We start from the raw sequence: 17,713 nt of genomic DNA, 5'->3' as shown, positions 1-17,713 counted from the left end.
ACTTGCATACAAATTGTTATATAATGTAACAAGTAAAAAGAAATGCGTGTGTGAAATAAAATTTATGAATACAAATTAAGGGGACGGGTTTGCGAACAATAGTTGTACTGAATTTAATGACATGTAAGCATGGTGTGATGATCATCCCCCCTTACCTGACCAATTAGATTTCATATTTTTATGATATTGAAACTTTAGTGGGTGTAACATGAAGAACGGAAGGAATATTTGAGATAGCCTTAGTTAGTTAGAAGGATACGAAGAGAGAAGACAGGATGAAGATTTTCTGAACCAGACGTGTGCCCTGAATGCTGTTACTGGGGAAGTTGCTGTGAGATGCTGATGAAGAATCGAATCCAGAACCTGAAGCAGAACTTTCTATCCTAATTATTTGGGTTAGATCAGAAGATCATGGAAGAATCACGAGGAGGAAGAGAGTGTAAGAGAGTCTATTATCCTGTCCTGATTCTTGTTCTGAAACCTTTGTCTTCGGACCTATCCCAGGGGCCCCTCACCAGTCCTTTGGCCAGGGGTTTGGTCTTCAGACCATTCTTGGTAAATATATCTTTTCGCAATTTAGTGATATGCCCTTTTCTCTCTATCCTCTGTTTTCCTTAGACATTTACATTGAGTAAGTCTGTGTTATATTTGATGATATAATACATTTTTCTCTCCACTGAATGATGGTGATTGCACTGTGTATTTGAGATGGTTCACAAGCACTTGAAATTTAGATTCAGATTTAAAACGTTCTTGATTCTGTGGTTATTTACTTTAAGGTATTGAAAAGTTAGAGTTATGGTAATTATCACCATTAATTAGTTCAACTAATGGTCCATCGACCAGAGGAAAGAACTTGTTGATCAGTGAAAGGGTTAGTTAGTTTGAGATGAAAAGAGGTACCAAATAACTAATCCTGATTATTGTGGAAATATATAAACTAAACCCAGCGGTTTCCTCAAATTATGATTGATGGGCCCAGGTGAGAATATGGTAGTAGAGTATCGGTTGTTGGTATACCGCTGGATCACCTTCACACACAACACAGCAAAGACCTGGAACAGCCTCACCATGCACCTTCAGACCATCACCTCACTTCTGGAATTTAATTGGCTCTCAAGACTGGCTGTTCGAATAAGCCTCTGGGACCTTCAAGTGTCTGTTAACCCTATTGTGTAATTAGCCTCGCTCTATAAACCCTGATTGATTGAGTTTTGCTGTGAAATCAACAGTAAAGCTGGAAACTAGGTATTGTAGATTTGCGGGATGATCTGGTCTGTCTTCGCTGTTATTTTGTTAACATTTGTGTAAGTCATTTTTGTAATTTGTATGGTCTTATTTTTTTGTGTCTATTTGAAGATGGATCTGTTCTGTGTATAGGTTGGTGTTGGCCTATTTGTAGATTTGTTATTTTTTATACAAGTGAGTGTGTGTTGATATTTAAAGGCAGAGCACATGCATGCAAGGCTTCAAAAGTAACACCTGTGCAATTGCTCAATTAGATGATGTCCTCCATACTCAATCCCTTCAGGAACACAATCTAGCAATGTCCTTATACTCCTCAAAAAATGATTTTGTGAGATAACATTTTAAAAAGAAAAGGTTTCAGGAATATATCTATTTGTGTTGTGAAGGCGGGGGGAGTGCCTAGAAGTGGCTCGCTCCTCAAACTAATTGGCAACTTCAGTAGGCCGCAGGTGAATATTTGATAAATTCAGAGAGGGTATATTAACAAAACATTTTCAACAAGAAGTAAACCATTTGACTTCTAACTCAACACTCTCCAATCACTGGGCCTTTGCCAGTTTTGTACATTCTTCTCCTAATACAAAATGTTTGTAGGGCAACCTGGAATCTATGGTTTTGACAAATGATAAACCCCGGAAGGCATGCTAAAGAATATTGCTCATCAACTGAATCAATGAACTCCTGTATGCTAATCCTAATTAGGGCGGTATTGATGCCAGAAGGAAGAGTAGTTGTGCAGGAAAATGACAAAAAGAGAGAGAGTAGGAATGTGAACCAGCATATGCCTCTAAATGGGCAATGTTAGTACAAAGAAGGTATATTTCATAAGTGGGGATATGGAATCTGCTATGCTGTAGGGAGAGCAAGCATGTAAACAGGTAGAAAGGGGTAAAAAAGTTTGGAACAGGGTTTAAGAAAAGTAATAAATAAATACCAGTGGGAATTCTAATGCATTTGTTAACAGTGCAGTGCTGAGTAGCATCAAGGGAATGGTGAAGATGCTAAAGGAGAAATGGTAATTTTCAAGGAAGAGTCTGGGATGTAAGAAGGCTTAACCTAAGGGGTCAAAAACATTTTTACAAAAAGAAAAGAAGAGCTCTGAGGGCAGTGCGTTGGCTCTGGATAAAATTTGGGGAAAGGGCCCCGAGGGCAGTGAGAGCAATGCCTATATGGCAGAGAAGTCACAACAGTTGGATTTTACTCTCACTTAATAGTTTCAGCCTATGGAGTGTGTTAGAAAAAGAGATTGAAAAACTGTTGGTAAAAAATCCTTTTTAAAAAATCATGCTAGCTTGAGTAAACAACAAATTCATTTTTTTTGAGAGAGGAGGATGTAATGTCCCAGAGGTGGTCAGTGGGGTACATTCAAGGACGTCTAGAGGTAACAGTAGCCAGTTGAACAACTGATAACGTAAAGAAGATTTTACCATCTCGTAACCATTTTACATGTTTATGTTCTCTCCAGGAGAAATATCCTTCCTGGCAAGGACAAGTGTACTAGGCAGTTAGGTCACCTGTTAACGTGGGTGTTTTATCCTGGAATGTCGAATGATTACAAAGGTCAGTTGTTTTTACAAAAATATGGAAGAATAATGACATTTGCTTCCTAGTTGCATGGTAAGCTGGTGAAAATATGAATCAAAGCAGTTTATGTAATGTTTAAAAGATGCAATTGGCACCTATCCAATTTCTAAGAAATGTGTAACACATGCCAGGTTGCATCAGCCTAGTTATGATTGGGTGCAAGCCTGTTTGTTAAATCTGTATGATGGTTTTCTGCCCATTAATAATTTATTTGGGTTGGGTTCTCATAATGATTAGCAATGGCAGCTGTTTGTTAAAGATTTGGATTATCTTGGGGGTCTGTCGCTTTCCTCACCCATATTAATTGTGGCTGACTTTGAGGGCTCAGTTGTGGACTTCGGGCCTGGTTCCCACATGTAAAGTTAGACCAAAATTCTAACTTTACTACTGTTAGGCATCCACCAAGGTAAGTTATGAGTAGAATCTTTACAACTGCAGTTTTTCTGCTCTCAGGACAGATATACAGGTTTTTAAGCCCAATATGGGAGATAACATAAGATCCTTGGAATACAGGGCCAAATCCAAATCTCTTAGGTCTCCCCTAGGCAGCGCGTTTCCTGTCTCTTCTAGACATTCTGTATCTGCTCTGTTAGCTTTGATCGTGCCCGGCTTCCGATTTGTTCATTTGTGTGCTTTTCAAAATTCCCTTCCTTTCTTTGTCTAATTTTTACATTTCTCCCTACTTTGGGTGGGTGGTTCCTTTCCCGGGCGACTGGCCCTGTTACATGTATTATTGCTTGTCTGTCTATTTCGTTACGTTTCTTTGCCCTTCTTTTTCTGTTTCCTTTGGTTCATGTAATCTGCTTGTTGAAAATTGCTGATTTCCCAAGCTGCATTTGTTGGATCAACACGCGTGGCTTCTGTTTCAGCAGCACGGCCCCTTCAGACAGAAACTGCACAGTGAACTGAGACAAACAAACTTTTTTAAATTACATGCATGCACCGAACAGAGGCTGCTGCCCTCTCCCACAATCCGTTGCCATCCACCCGCCACCGACATTAGCTGACCACATTTCTAATCGTGGAGTGCCCTTTGCTAGCAAAAAGGTTGCAAATTTATGGTGGCCAGCCAGCGGCTGTGCAGCAAGATGCGGAAGGGTATGCACCTGGGGACCCCCACTCGGCAGCTAGTGTGCCCAGAGCACAACCCTCTCACCCAGCTATTGCTGGACGCTGTCTTTAGCCCGTCTGCCTACATCCAAATCTTAGCTTTCCCGCAACCAAGTTCGATTCTACCACCACACGAGCGGGCTAGCCCAGCCGGGGACCAAATGCATCCCATCCTGCACGGATCCGGTGGCAGCAGGGCCCTCCCGGAGCAAAGCCTCAGTACGGGATGGCCCAAGGTAAAGCTCGAAAATGGATATGCCTCTATAGACACGCACTTAGAAGCGCACCTTGTTCATGCACATTGCAATACACATATGGATTGGCATGTATATGCGTGTGTATAGAATACGATACTTCACTGAACACCTCAATTATTTTGCACAGGAAACTTAGTCAAAGTACCCCACTTGACTGCACAGCTTCTGCACACTACCTAAGCCTAGGAACTGTACATGCATAGAAGCTCTACCAAAGTCCAAAGGTCACATATGCAGGTTTAAATGGCACACTCATAGCTCCTAGACATGCATGCAGTCTATTTGCACAAATGGACTATGTGCACGCAACTCATGTGAACATTGCAGTCATATGCAAAACAAGGTAAATATAAGTGTTATCTTATTATGTTTAGCTGTTTCATGCAAATATATGATTATTTGCTTCTGTGATACCTTGCCTCATTTTTTTCTTGCTAAAACGCAAAATTCATGTCCGTTTTAAGGTCCATCGCTTGTAAAATGGCATCCAGAGCAAGACTTCTTTGCGGAATAGTGGATTTCATGATGTATTAAGTGGGGCTTTTTCTACCATAGGTTGAGTTCCCTCCAGTGGAACTATGTCCTCCAGCCCCATTTGTTCTACTTTACTGCATCCCCTGTGATGCACAATGCCAACTTCATTTTCCTGTTACTGCCAGACAATCCGATCACTTAGATATTTTTTATACCTTCGAGTACCAAAGTTCTTTTGACCCAGACTAAGTGTTTTTTTAATTCATCATTGGGGAGGCATATAGCAATAATTTGTGAAATGCAGATGCAAATATACAAAAAATATACCATTTGCAGCCAGTCTGGTCCATATATTTCAACCTATTAAACAAATCAGCTGCCATTTAAAAAAAGAAACTGTCCTAATCTGGGAAAATTCTGTTACTGTCAGGTTGGTTTTAATGCAAGTAACTGGGGTTTGCTGTAGTTTACTACTTTTTGGATCAACCATATAACTTTTTACGCTATCACCAATTTGTTGGGGTTTGAAATGAAAACCTTTCAGCCCAATAGAATCTGCCAAATTTGGTGCTCCAGTCTCTATTTACACACACACCAACGATTTGTCATGGTTTAGCTATAAAAATGAAAAACCATAGCAAATTACCATCAGTCTTTATCATCAGCTCCAACTTAATCCTAACTTGTCCTTAATATGTTCTTTAGATTAGTCAGCACATGGTATATATGGGTTCCGGCGATTCCCAAAACACATTTACCAATCAGGTTAGTGTCTTGACCAGGGGTCGCCAAACCTTTCTGTAGTTAGAGCTACTTCTGTGCTGTGAAATCACTGTGAGCTACCAAAGGCCAAGCTACTAGTGCATTCTCTTCAGAGACCCCAAAGCCCAGCTTCATTGACTTTAATCCTAATTTCCATGGAGCCAGATACTACGTTAGTGCCAAATACCTACAGTTCCCTAGCTAGAAACAATACAACTGATGCCAGATTTGTTGACACTGTGCTTGAAGACCTTTCAGTTAACTGTCACTGAAATAGTAATTATATTTCATCCCAAATAAAACTAAGAAAAACAATCTTGTCTTCAGTGTGGTACAGAATGATGTACTCTAATACTATGTAATCTAGTGGTTTCAGAGGGCAGGTCTGAAGAAGTCATTAGTATTAGTGTGAGGCAGTTAGACCGGTGCAAAATGTTGCTAATTCACATGTGTATGGATTTAGACTGGTATTACAACTCTATTGCAGCTCTGACAAGATCCCTGTGTTTTTCAACGTCCAGATGAGCTCAACTGCAGCTACTTGGTGCATGAAAGAAAATGCTGTGTCTGCCCTCTACTTTGCTTTTCTTTTAAAACGTTACATTACATTTTTTCCTTAAAACCTTTAAGGCACTAGTTATGCTGGCAATTATAGACTCATTACTACCTTTACTTTGTCTCTGTGTCAGTAAGCATTGCCTGGCTCTTGCTCAACTAGTACAAAACATTGAAAGATGCTGAAGACTCTTCTCTTCAGCTACTTTTGTCTTTGTGTCAGTAAACATCGCCTTGTACTTGTGCATTTATATGATAAAAAGAAAACTTTGAAAGATGTATAAAACATACATCTCTAATACATCAGTGAGAAACTTGGCACTGCCTGGCATTTACCATCATCCCCTGGAATCTGGGGTATATCCAGAGAGGCTAACTATGATTCAGTAATTCAAATGTTCATCAGTCAGATGTGTTCAAAACTTGGATTTTGCAAAGTTCATATCTGAGAAGGCTTTTTAACCTCTTCAGTGCCCATGACGAGATAGTCTCGTCATGGAGCACGGTTGTGCTGTGCCCATGACGAGACTATCTCGTCATGAACCCCACCCACTAGTGCAATGCCCGGCACAGGAGGGGGAAAGGGCGTGGCACTGAAGGGGTTAACAAAGACAAGTGGAACCACACAGGTTTAATCACAGCTGTGTGAATGTTCTTGTATTCTTCCACATAATAAGGGTCCCATAATTTATGTTCGATTACTTTGCTGTCAATTCAATGTCATTTTGAATGTTAACAATCTTTACCATGGCAAAGCCAAAGTTAAGCAGCATGCTAATTAGTTCGTAAATATTACTAATATCCACTTGCAAAATGGGGTTTGAAGATAACATCCCACAGTTGCTCAAAATCACAACATTGGGAATTGAACTCTTATTGAAGTCATATCATGAGGATACTGTATTTCTCAATGTCCAGCAGCTATTTCAGCTTAGTTTTGTTAGAAGATTTGGAGCACAGAGGTAACATGCTACAGCTTCCTCTGGGAGTCCTCAAAAGAACAAAACCCAGCACCATGGCACATATTGACCATTGATGTATAATGCAATGGTAGTTCAATAATGGCGGGAAGTCAGGGTCTGCTTTGTGATTTTTTACGTGAAATAATTTTTCAATAGGGTCATTCTGTTGTACATAATGTCTTCTCGGTTATATATAAGAAAAAAATGCTTATAACACTTTTTAATTATAACGTTTCAACCTGCTGCACAGTCGCCCCATTGCTGTAGAACATAGCTTGAGGACATTGGCAAAGCCAATAACTCTGACTAAACACTTATAAGGTCCCAAAGGTGAGACATATTGCCTATGCCAATGCTTGTTTTCCACATGCAGGTGATACAATGGGACACATCCACATGGATTAAATGGTTGTTGCAAGCAAGTGGTTAATGTTTCAGTAAGAAATTAGGATGTTAGTTGGGTGGGATGACTTACTAATAATCGCAATCCTTGTCAGAATGCACCCTCAAAGTCATTAAATTAACCTGAGCTCAACCCCCTGGTAGCTACGACACAGAGCAGACAATCTTAACTTATAGCAATGTGTAAAGTGTTCAATCAGAACTAAAACAGTAATACATAAAAATACAACAAAATTAAAATCCTAAACTGAATTAGAAAAAGAGAATACATTTTACTATATAAAATGACACCACAATGACAACATTCTAAGGAGAATAACTTCTGATAGGCTTTTTAAAAGTTTTAACTAAAAATAGCCTAAAAAAAAACATTGAAAGGCTATTGCTGTCAACTGGATTCATTATACTGGGACCTAAGTGTGACATCAGCCTGAATGCAATGGAGCATTTTTCAGATTCAGGAACCAGTTTCACCCCGGTCAGGAGTTTTACCATGGGATTCTGTCTCAGAAATAGAAGTCAATAATCATCAGATGGGCAAGGCAGCAGGATAGCTGTTGGTCACAGTCCTAGTGAAGCTGTTCAAATTTTGTGGCGAAGGAAAGGTGAATATTTTTGGTATCCTCGCTCTGTCAAGGTTTCTATTTTCCAACTAAGTCACTTTTCCCTTTTTTGGAGCTTGGAATCCTTCAGTGGGGCAAATCTACAGGCTGTAGTGGAAGAGGGCTCCAAAGAGCTGGACTTCTTCTCTGTGAGGTCCTGCTCAATCACATTTGCTGCTGCGTCAAAGCTCTAAATCAGAGAAACCTGAATTATTAGCCCAGTAGAAACACGGTGGGGTTGGATTGGCAGGTTTGCTCTGGTCCTCAAGTCTTGGATTTAAAAATATTTTTAAGTCCTAGGTTGGCAGGTAAGGAACTTAGCCAAGGATTTAGAACCTCTGGAACATCAACTGGGGGTCAGAAGAGCAGAGACCAACAGGAAGAGTTGTTGTATCCCTGTAGCTTGAAAATGAGGACAGCCTTAGAACCCTTGGAGTACACATCTTTGTCTTGGGTACAAGTGAGAGCAGGACCAGTCATTCAGGGGTCCTCTCAGGTCACAGTCAGCAGGCACAGGCTTCGTCTGTTCCTCCTCAGGTCAAGAAAGTGCTCTGCAGACGGTCCCAGAATATGTCACATTTATGCCTGGCACTAGCTTGAGTGTGGAGGTGAGTCCTGGCCCTTCCTAACCAATGGGGTAACAATTCCCTGGGGTAACTCTACTAACATTTGCCGCAGTTCCTGACTGCCGTACTGATAACCATCCTACAGTGCCTTATCTGCACTAATCCAAGATTGTGAAACCATTCTCACCTTGTGCAGAGCCTGTGTGACCACCCCAGAAGAGTAGAGTCATCAAGAAAATGAGCAACCCCTCCCCAGCGGTTACTCAAAACCAGTTCTCCAAACCAATGTCCACAGGGTTGGTTCCTTTTTGACTGAGGGAACAAAGGACATGGTATGTTCAGGTGTCATCTGGAATCTGCCTTGGACAGGGAGGTACTTTTGAAGTGAATTAAGTTCCTAGGTGCAACTCAGATGGTCATCTTGCTAAATGACCAAAGACACCTCCCACACCCAGGTCTTTCGCTCTGCTCTGTGAGCTGTTTTCACACCTCAATGAGGGCTTGAGTACTCAGAGAGCTGCAAATGGAAGCTAAAATTAGCCTTCAGAGGCTTAAAGCAGAGAAAGGATCACTTCATAAACGTTACTTTTATTTACTATTTATCAATACTCCAAATTCACTATAAATTGGATTTTTTTTTATAAATACTAAAAAGAGATGCAGAATTATTTTATTTTTCATCATAGGTTTAGTTTGTCCTTATCCTGAGATAATAGAATTATCCTGGTCCTAGGCAAGGGCAGTCTTTATCTCGCATTTATCGACTTAAAGACTGCCTTTGATTTGGTACCCAGGGAGACCCTCTGGAGAGTCCTTGCTGACATGGGGGTACCCCACTACTTACTTTTGTTAATTGCAAGGTTGCATGAAAACAACTTTGCCCAGATTAGATGGGGCAGGGATGGAGAGAGAACTAGTAGAATCCCGGTAGAGAGAGGGGTTCGCCAGGGATGTGTTCTAGCCCCCACCCTTTTTTCCTTATATGTGAACGGTGTGGTTGAGCATCTGCTGAACGATCCTTCAGATGAACCATCCCTGGCAGGGGAACGTATCCCTACCCTCCTCTTCGCGGACGACACCCTTTTACTCTCCAAATCCCCTATGGGCCTCCAAAAATTATTAAATAACTTCCAACTCTTTTGCGCTAAACGGGGCCTGGTAATTAACACTGACAAAACGAAATATCTTGTGATGAACCCCCCCAAAAAACTTGTGCGCCCTTTGAAATTAAATGACGTACCTTTGGGGAGGGTGGATGTGTTTGATTACCTAGGGATCCGCTTATCTCATAATATGCAATGGGCCCCCCACTTATGCAAGATGTTGCTAGCCCACAAGAGAGTATCAGGGGCCCTACTGAAGGAACAGCGCTCCTGTGCTATTAGACCCATAGCCCCTGTTATGGAAATTTATGCAGCAAGGGCAGTCAGCTCTGCTCTTTACGGGGCTGAGCTGTGGGGTTCATGCAATATTAGTGAGTTGTCAAGAGCTGAGAGAAAGTTTTGTAGGGCAATCATGTCACTCCCTCAAGGTACTCCAACGACCCCACTGATGCTCGAACTAGGTTGTCGTCCTATTGATGACCTGGCGAAACTTCGCCCTCTACTGCTATGGGCCCGACTATGGCGTGTCCCGGAACTAGCTAAATATGCCAAAGGCCTCTCCGAAGTTATGTCACTCCCGGGATGGCACAAGATAAAGTGGCTGAGCGACATGAAAATCCTCCTGTGCAATCTGGGGCTAAGCGCAGCATGGGAAAACAGGTCTTCCCCACCGAAAGCTACGCTTAAGTCTCTATACTGGAATTGGATTGCGACTCAAAGAAAATTGAACTGTACATTGGGTAGACTCACGGAGGACTTTTTGGAATTCAAGGATCAGCCGATCCGGGAATTGTATCTCGACATTATTGAGAGACCTTTTGATAGATCTCTTTATTTCAAATTTAGGACCGGGACTCTCCCACTTTATGTTTTTACTTCCCGGTGGAATCCCCCTGCCCAGACCACTGAATTTTGTCCTTTTTGTCTATCTAGACAAGAGTCTGTGGCCCATTTTTTATTCGAATGCCCACAGTATGCATACCCAAGAAGAAGATGGCTTAAGCAATTGTGCCGTTCCTTAGGCACTAGGCACTACATTGAGGCGTTACGTATTTTAATGTCTGACTCCCGCCCTCTGTATGCTTGCGCCCTATCAAAATTCCTATCTTGGGCATGGCGCATCAGAAGCAAAAGGCTTAAAGAAATTGTTTAATACGTTCTTAACATTTATTTATGATATGTCTTTCTCTTAATGTGATATTTGGATTTTAACTTAAATGAATTTAAACTCTTTTTTAATTGTAAAGCTTTTATGATATGTTTTTATCGAAATAAAGCCTTTTTGACTTTGACTTTGAGAATTAATATTTAATATTGCTTCTTAGTATTTCTCTATGTGCCAGCCAGCCTTCTCACAGGAATAAAAAGCTTTTGGGCGTTAGTGACTATCAAATTTCTACATGTCCTGATTTTAAATACCATGCATACTGCCTTGTGGGAGGTAACAAAAGAAGAGGCCATAGCAAGTGTTACCAAGCATCTGATTTTGACAGGGAAAGCCATTTTGACATTAATCAGGTTCCTGGACCCAATTCAATTCGTCATCATGCTAGAGGAATAACAGCTCCTCCCTATATCCAGTCCTTTGTCCCTGCTCTAGGAACTATTTTTACGCCTCATCAGGGCTAAGCACTCAGAGAACTGAAGGTGAAAGCATATGCAAATTAACCTCCACAAGCTTTTGACAGGGAAAATGTAACTTTCCTTAAAGTACCTTTTCCTTAATATTAACGGAAAATCTGACTTCACCATTTATGTTGGCGTTTAGTAAATAATCATGCTTCTAGCTGGTCCCTGCCCCAGATATAGGAGATTTAATATTTAATACTACTTCACAGGGTTATATATGGGCAAACTAAATATGAACATTAGGAGTATACCAATCCAACAATGTTTGGAAGGGGGGAGCACAGGCATTTTACCACTGATTAGGAAGGGTAAAGTGTGCAGAGTTCTATAGTCAGCAAAATCAGATTGGGCAAAAATCTTGGGGTATACCACGCAAAGATTATCATTTCCTACACCAGGACCCAAAGATAATCAGGTTCACTTGATTCTACTACAAACCATACACCCCTGCAATGGATCTGTTTGATTCTCTGGGAAGTAGCAGTACTTTGCTTTTTTTTCCCAGTTGGAGAAGAAAAGGAGCCGCTATGAGCGGTCAGGATAAACAAGGATGTCTCAATGTTTTTGACTGCTAGTAGTGTTATATGGCCCTTAGGGACATTGTCGACATTGCTAAGTTAGCATGAGCTTCGCTGCCATGATGCTGCTTTTGTGCACGTTACTACTTGACTTTATTTTTTGTAAGACTCTGTTTATGCCTTTCACATGAGAACCGTCTGCTTCTCACATTCTCTGCTGCGTCCTTGGAGTTTAGTCTGAACATGTGTACAAGCTCAATGAAAAATGCCCCTTGTTATTCTGTTCTGGTCAGTCTCTAGCACCTAGACATAACATGCTAAACACAGCTGCAATGATGGAGACTCGTGCTTTGATATTGCAGGGATGCATGTTGTTTTAACACACACTTGGCGAAAGCCGTTCCATGGAGAAGAGCTACACTGTTCCTATGATTTAAACCTTACATCCAGGTTTTAAGGTATGGGGTCTGCTGTCAAAGCCCAGATATCTTCCTTTATATAGATACACTTCTTCCAGCAAAGGGGAGGGTAGTTAGGCCTTAAAGTCCTTATTCCACTGTCTACATAAAATGACTTCCCCCTTTGTATTCTATGGAATTGTAACAATCCTAATCATTCTGAATTCATGCATTTTGTTGCTGGTAGTGGCTCGTATACTGTATTGTAGAGCACGATAGTTAAACTAAACATTTTGAACTATTACAGTGACTCTGCTTATTCTTTTTGTGGACAAGTACGAGTGAGTGAGCGAAAGAGTATGTCTTGATACCGTGATTCCTGAGAGAGTCAGGAGTGTTGTGTTCTGGGTTGTCTAATCATTTGCAGGGTCGTGATCGGTTTGGGGATTTAGGGTACTTAGGTGATAGGTTGGTACACCCCTATACAACGAGGTCCTGTTTAGGTACAGAATCCCTACAACAGTAGAATATTATTCATGTACAATAGTATTTTGGATGTACTGTTCCATATCAATTACCTTGATGAAGTCTGTTTACCTGATTTGCCCTCAACGTCCTTGTGCAACTAGGAAGAACAGTGGCAAAGCACTGCCTCATACCCTGATGCATTGGGAAAGTGGCCAAAATGAATCCTTTGCAGTCTAGTTACACCAGAGTCCTCCACAGACTCAACCACACAGGCTTCCAAGAAAACACCCTCAAATGGATCTCATCCTTTCTCATGGGGTGAACTCAGAGAATCTGCCTGCCCCTCTTCTACTCTGAACACAAGACAATCACCTGCAGAGTCTAAAGGATCATCCCTCAGACCCACCCTGTTCAACACCTACATGACACCCTGTCAGATATCGCCAGATCGCATGGGCTCAACATTGTATCCTACCCAGACAACACACAACTCATCCTCTCTTTATCAACTACTCCTCCACCACAAAAAACAAACTTCTTCAACACCATGACCAGAGTAGCCGACTAGATAAGGACCAACAGCCTGAAGCTCAACATAGACAAGACAGAAGTGCTGATCTTTGGGATGACCATCTCTCCGTGGAACAGCAGCTGGTGGCCTGCTGAGCTCGGATCAACCCCCATACCCACATATCAAACTCTGCATAATCCTTGACACCAAATTCACCATGAAGCACTAATTCAATGCAGTTCCCTTCTTGTGCTTCCACATCCTTCGCATGCTCTGGAAAATCTTCAAATAGATCCTCGTCAACCCCAGTAAAATTGTCAACCAAGTGCTCATCACTAGCCATCTCGACTAAAAAAAGATGTGTGTGTTGTAATATATAAAATGCAAACTCATTAAAAAAAATGTTTCTTCATATATTACATTTCTTGAGTGTATTTTTCTCAAGGATATCAGTTTTCAATTTAATACACCTCTAACCCATCATTCAATATCACAAAATTAAAATACAGTAGTTTAAAAAACAATACAAAAGGCTCCGTTATACAATATCAAATTATATTCAAATTCTTAGCAACTGAAACATTTTTGATGCAGCGTTTCACTGGTATTGACTATTCTCTCCACATTCTTTAGGACAAACAGTGATATTAAGAACACAAAACAATCTAAAAGATATGTTTAAAAAACAGTATTCATGTGTATATATAACATGTACATCACTACATTAAATAAGCCCAATTTACAAATCCAGGTTCAGTGTTAAAAGTGCACAAAATCCCCATTTAACAATCACTGATAAACATTCATTCAATATGATTTAGGATTTTTATCTCTGTTGGTTATATTATTAATAAACCAACCCTAATCAGTGCAATCTGTTCTCGTTTTAAATCAAAGAGGTATTCCTCATGTGTACGGAGATTTCAAATTTCCCATAAATTTCACATATTCAGGCTAATACAATATATTTGGGAGTAGCCATATATGTGTGGTAATCCATCTTCACCTACAATACAACTATGTATCAGATCTTATATATGGGATCTTAAAATAACCATAGTTGGTTTTTCAAATCATATTTTTAAATGTATTATTTCACCCACCGCTAGAATTAAATTGTTTTTTCTTATCTTTCTCAGCTTTGATTAGGTTTAATCTTCATTTAAATATAGTCTTTCTGTCATTCGATTCTCTAAAGGAAAAAGAACTTATATTATAATTTTATGCTATAAAATGCTCATATCAGCTTATTACTTTTCGCTAAGGAGAGCATCAATAGTTTATTTCTCCTTCCAGGATATGTGATTCAGTAATCTCTATGGTGTTTCAATGAACCTGTATTTAAATATAGCGAAAGATAAATCTTTTTTTATATCTTTTAATTTATACAAATTTACAATTTTCAAATATTTTAATTAAACTATGACCGCTCAGACTTATTAACTCCATTTTTAATACTTAGTGGTGAACCCGTTTATAGTTCCTGAATATTTAATATAAACCAATAAGGAAACTTTTCTTTTGGATTGGTTCATTCACTTCAATGTATCCCAATCGATCTCTTCCCTCGGGATCTGAATAAAAACTACAGAGACTGATGGAATCATCTCTATTGATATTGCAATTAAAAATATCCAAAGTCATGTCCTTTTCGTGATGGAAACTTACCACTGTTCTTTAATAGAAGTTTCCATACTGCCATGTGAATATAATATCTTACAATAAAATATCAAGGAAGATTTAAATGCTTTTATTGACTAGTTGAACCGCGGTGATATTAATCTGAAATTTACCTCAACTTGCAGTTAATCTTATTGTGATTTTTAGATGGTAAATTAAAAGCAAACAATGATGCACTAGAAGTAGAACTTTATACAAAACCATCAGATCGAAAAACCATTTTACATTATTCCAGTAACCATCCAAATTGCCAAAAGGATAAGATACCATTGGGGCAATTTGTGAGCCTAAAAAGAAATTGCACTAACAGAGTAGACTTCGAAAGACACACACTATCACTGAAAGACAAATTGCAAAACAGCGGCTACCCTAAGAAAATAGTAAAACAAGCATACAAGAGGTCCAAATACTTTAAGAGAGACAGTCTTTTTGATGAGAATAGGAAACAACGAGATTATGAACAGCAAATAGTGTGTGTCACCAATTTCTCTTGCAGTACCAATAAAGTTAAGAACTGAAACAATAGAGATTAGAATTTACTCAATGAGATAAGAGAGGACAAGATAAAGAAACTTTTTTTCATTTAGGTGAAATAGAACCATCAGAAATCGATTAATCCACACATAGAAAGTGTCAAAAGGTCCCCAACAGTTAAGTATAGTGAATAGTAATAAACTAATAGGAAATTTCACTTGTGAAAATTGTTTCAACTGTAATACCTTGATATCTGGAAGTAATATTGAAATAAATACTATGATGAACTGCAAGACCAAAAATGTTATCTATATGATAACTTGTCCTTAAAATAAATGCTCTATATAGAAAGATAGGTTTTAGATTGAACAAACACAAATCCGCTTTTAAGAAGAGGAAAAGCAAATGCCCCACTAGGGGAACATTGGAAGGAATGTCAACATACTAAAAGGGACGTAACATTTTAATTCTAGAGGTGATAAGAAACACCCCACGATGGAGACATAGATAAAAGAGAAAACAAAGAGAGCAATTTTAGATGAGTAAGTTTGCCAATTATAAAAGAGGCTTGAATAATCGTGAAAAGTAAGACCAGCTTATACAATGAGGATTTTGAAACTAAAGTGGATAATATAAATTTAACAATTAAAGGGATACTGTTACTAGAGGGATAAGTTGTAAACCCAGAATTTAATCTTTACTCATTGAGGAAGGGTAAACTTAGAATTTCATGTTTACCCAATGTGGAATTGCTTGAGAATAATGTTAATACAATCAGATAAACATGGGAGACCTTACATATTAGGACAGGTCCAAGTAATCACAAAAGTAGCAACCCATATAAATACAATATATGTCTGAAACCTTAAAATCAATGATGATACTATAGTAGCAGGGGTGTATCTAATTTGTCTAAATAGAGGAAAAGAACATTATATATTAGTTTGTTTTAATATTTAATACGTTGATATAAGAGGACAGTGAATAATGGTCAAATATGGTACAGATAAGTAAAGTTTATTGATATAGTTGCTGAAATAAAAAAAAGAGGTGAGTAAGTTGCACTGACTCTATGCCGATGAATATGGATTAGATAATTATGTACGTATATCAAATAGTGATTCTTGTGCTATATATATGAAATGAGAAATACTATATAATGCAAGGCAATAGTAATCCAGATGGAAAGGATGAGAACACCATAGAACGAGTTGCTATATATATATATATATATATATAAATATATATTTACTGAAAAAACCATAGGTTTCAGGGGTATTATAGTTAGCTGGACATTTCCCTCATACAAAACCATTGAAATTCCCCCGTTATAGTTAGTTCAGCTAACTATAACTCGCGCCCGCCGCAATGCACTGCTGATGACTTCACATATTACATCACTCATGACATTATTTGTTTTTAATGTTTTTATTAAAAAAAATGTACATTTTTATATTTTTTAAAAATATTTTTTTAAATATTTTTTAAACTATATTTTCAATACTTTATAATTTTTTTTGTTTACATTTTTTGGGGATTCGCGCACCCTATGCGCACCTTTCTCGAATCCTGTGCGTACCATCTGCGTATGGTATGTGTTGGGTACGTATTTTTGTGCGCGATTCCTATACGGTACGTAACTTCAAGCCTATACTCAACACTTACGAAGCACGTTACGCGACGCTTGCGCACTTCCGCAATACGTCATGTGCGTGTATAACGCGGTGGGTGCGCAAAATATTTTAAATGTCCAAATACATATATATATGTATTTCATGTGAATATTAATTGAAGACATAATCTAAACTACTCATAAAATTAATATATTTTTACTTCTAATCCTATATTCCTTTTAAATGCAATTTCGCGGATTCGCGCTCGGTGCTTGCTGCCTATGCGCAGGGTGCGCGGATCCCATATGACCTGAAAAAAAGAGATTTGATTGGTTCATTACACTTCCTATTCTAACTATTGAAAGACCCCACCCATTTCAATCATTCTTCTTTGACCTTCTTTGGAGGAGCATCTCTCTGCAGAGAAGAACTTTTTGGGGGAGATTTCCACAGCTGCCATTCATTTCATTGTAAAGAAAATGGCTTCTGGACAGCAAGCACCATCTGATTCAGAACATTCTTCAGATGGTGGGTTTCTTCCTGAACCTCCACTCCCTGAACGATAAACTTCAGTGGTATGGAAATTTTTTACCTTTCCTGATGGAGAAGCAAAAACAAATGCAACCAAGGTGACGTGTAAAATTTGTCAGAGAGTCCTATCTAGAGGAGATCCAACTAAAAAATACTCTTGCGGGACGGCAAGTATGATGAAGCACCTTAGGACTCTCCACCCTGCCAACCTGGCAAGGGAAGAATGCAGAAGAATGCGTCACAACTCTCCGCCAGCAGTGGCAAGT

This window comes from Triturus cristatus, chromosome 8 (assembly GCF_964204655.1).
Source record: "Triturus cristatus chromosome 8, aTriCri1.1, whole genome shotgun sequence".
Taxonomy (NCBI): domain Eukaryota; kingdom Metazoa; phylum Chordata; class Amphibia; order Caudata; family Salamandridae; genus Triturus; species Triturus cristatus.
Note: the sequence above shows the minus strand (reverse complement) of the source record.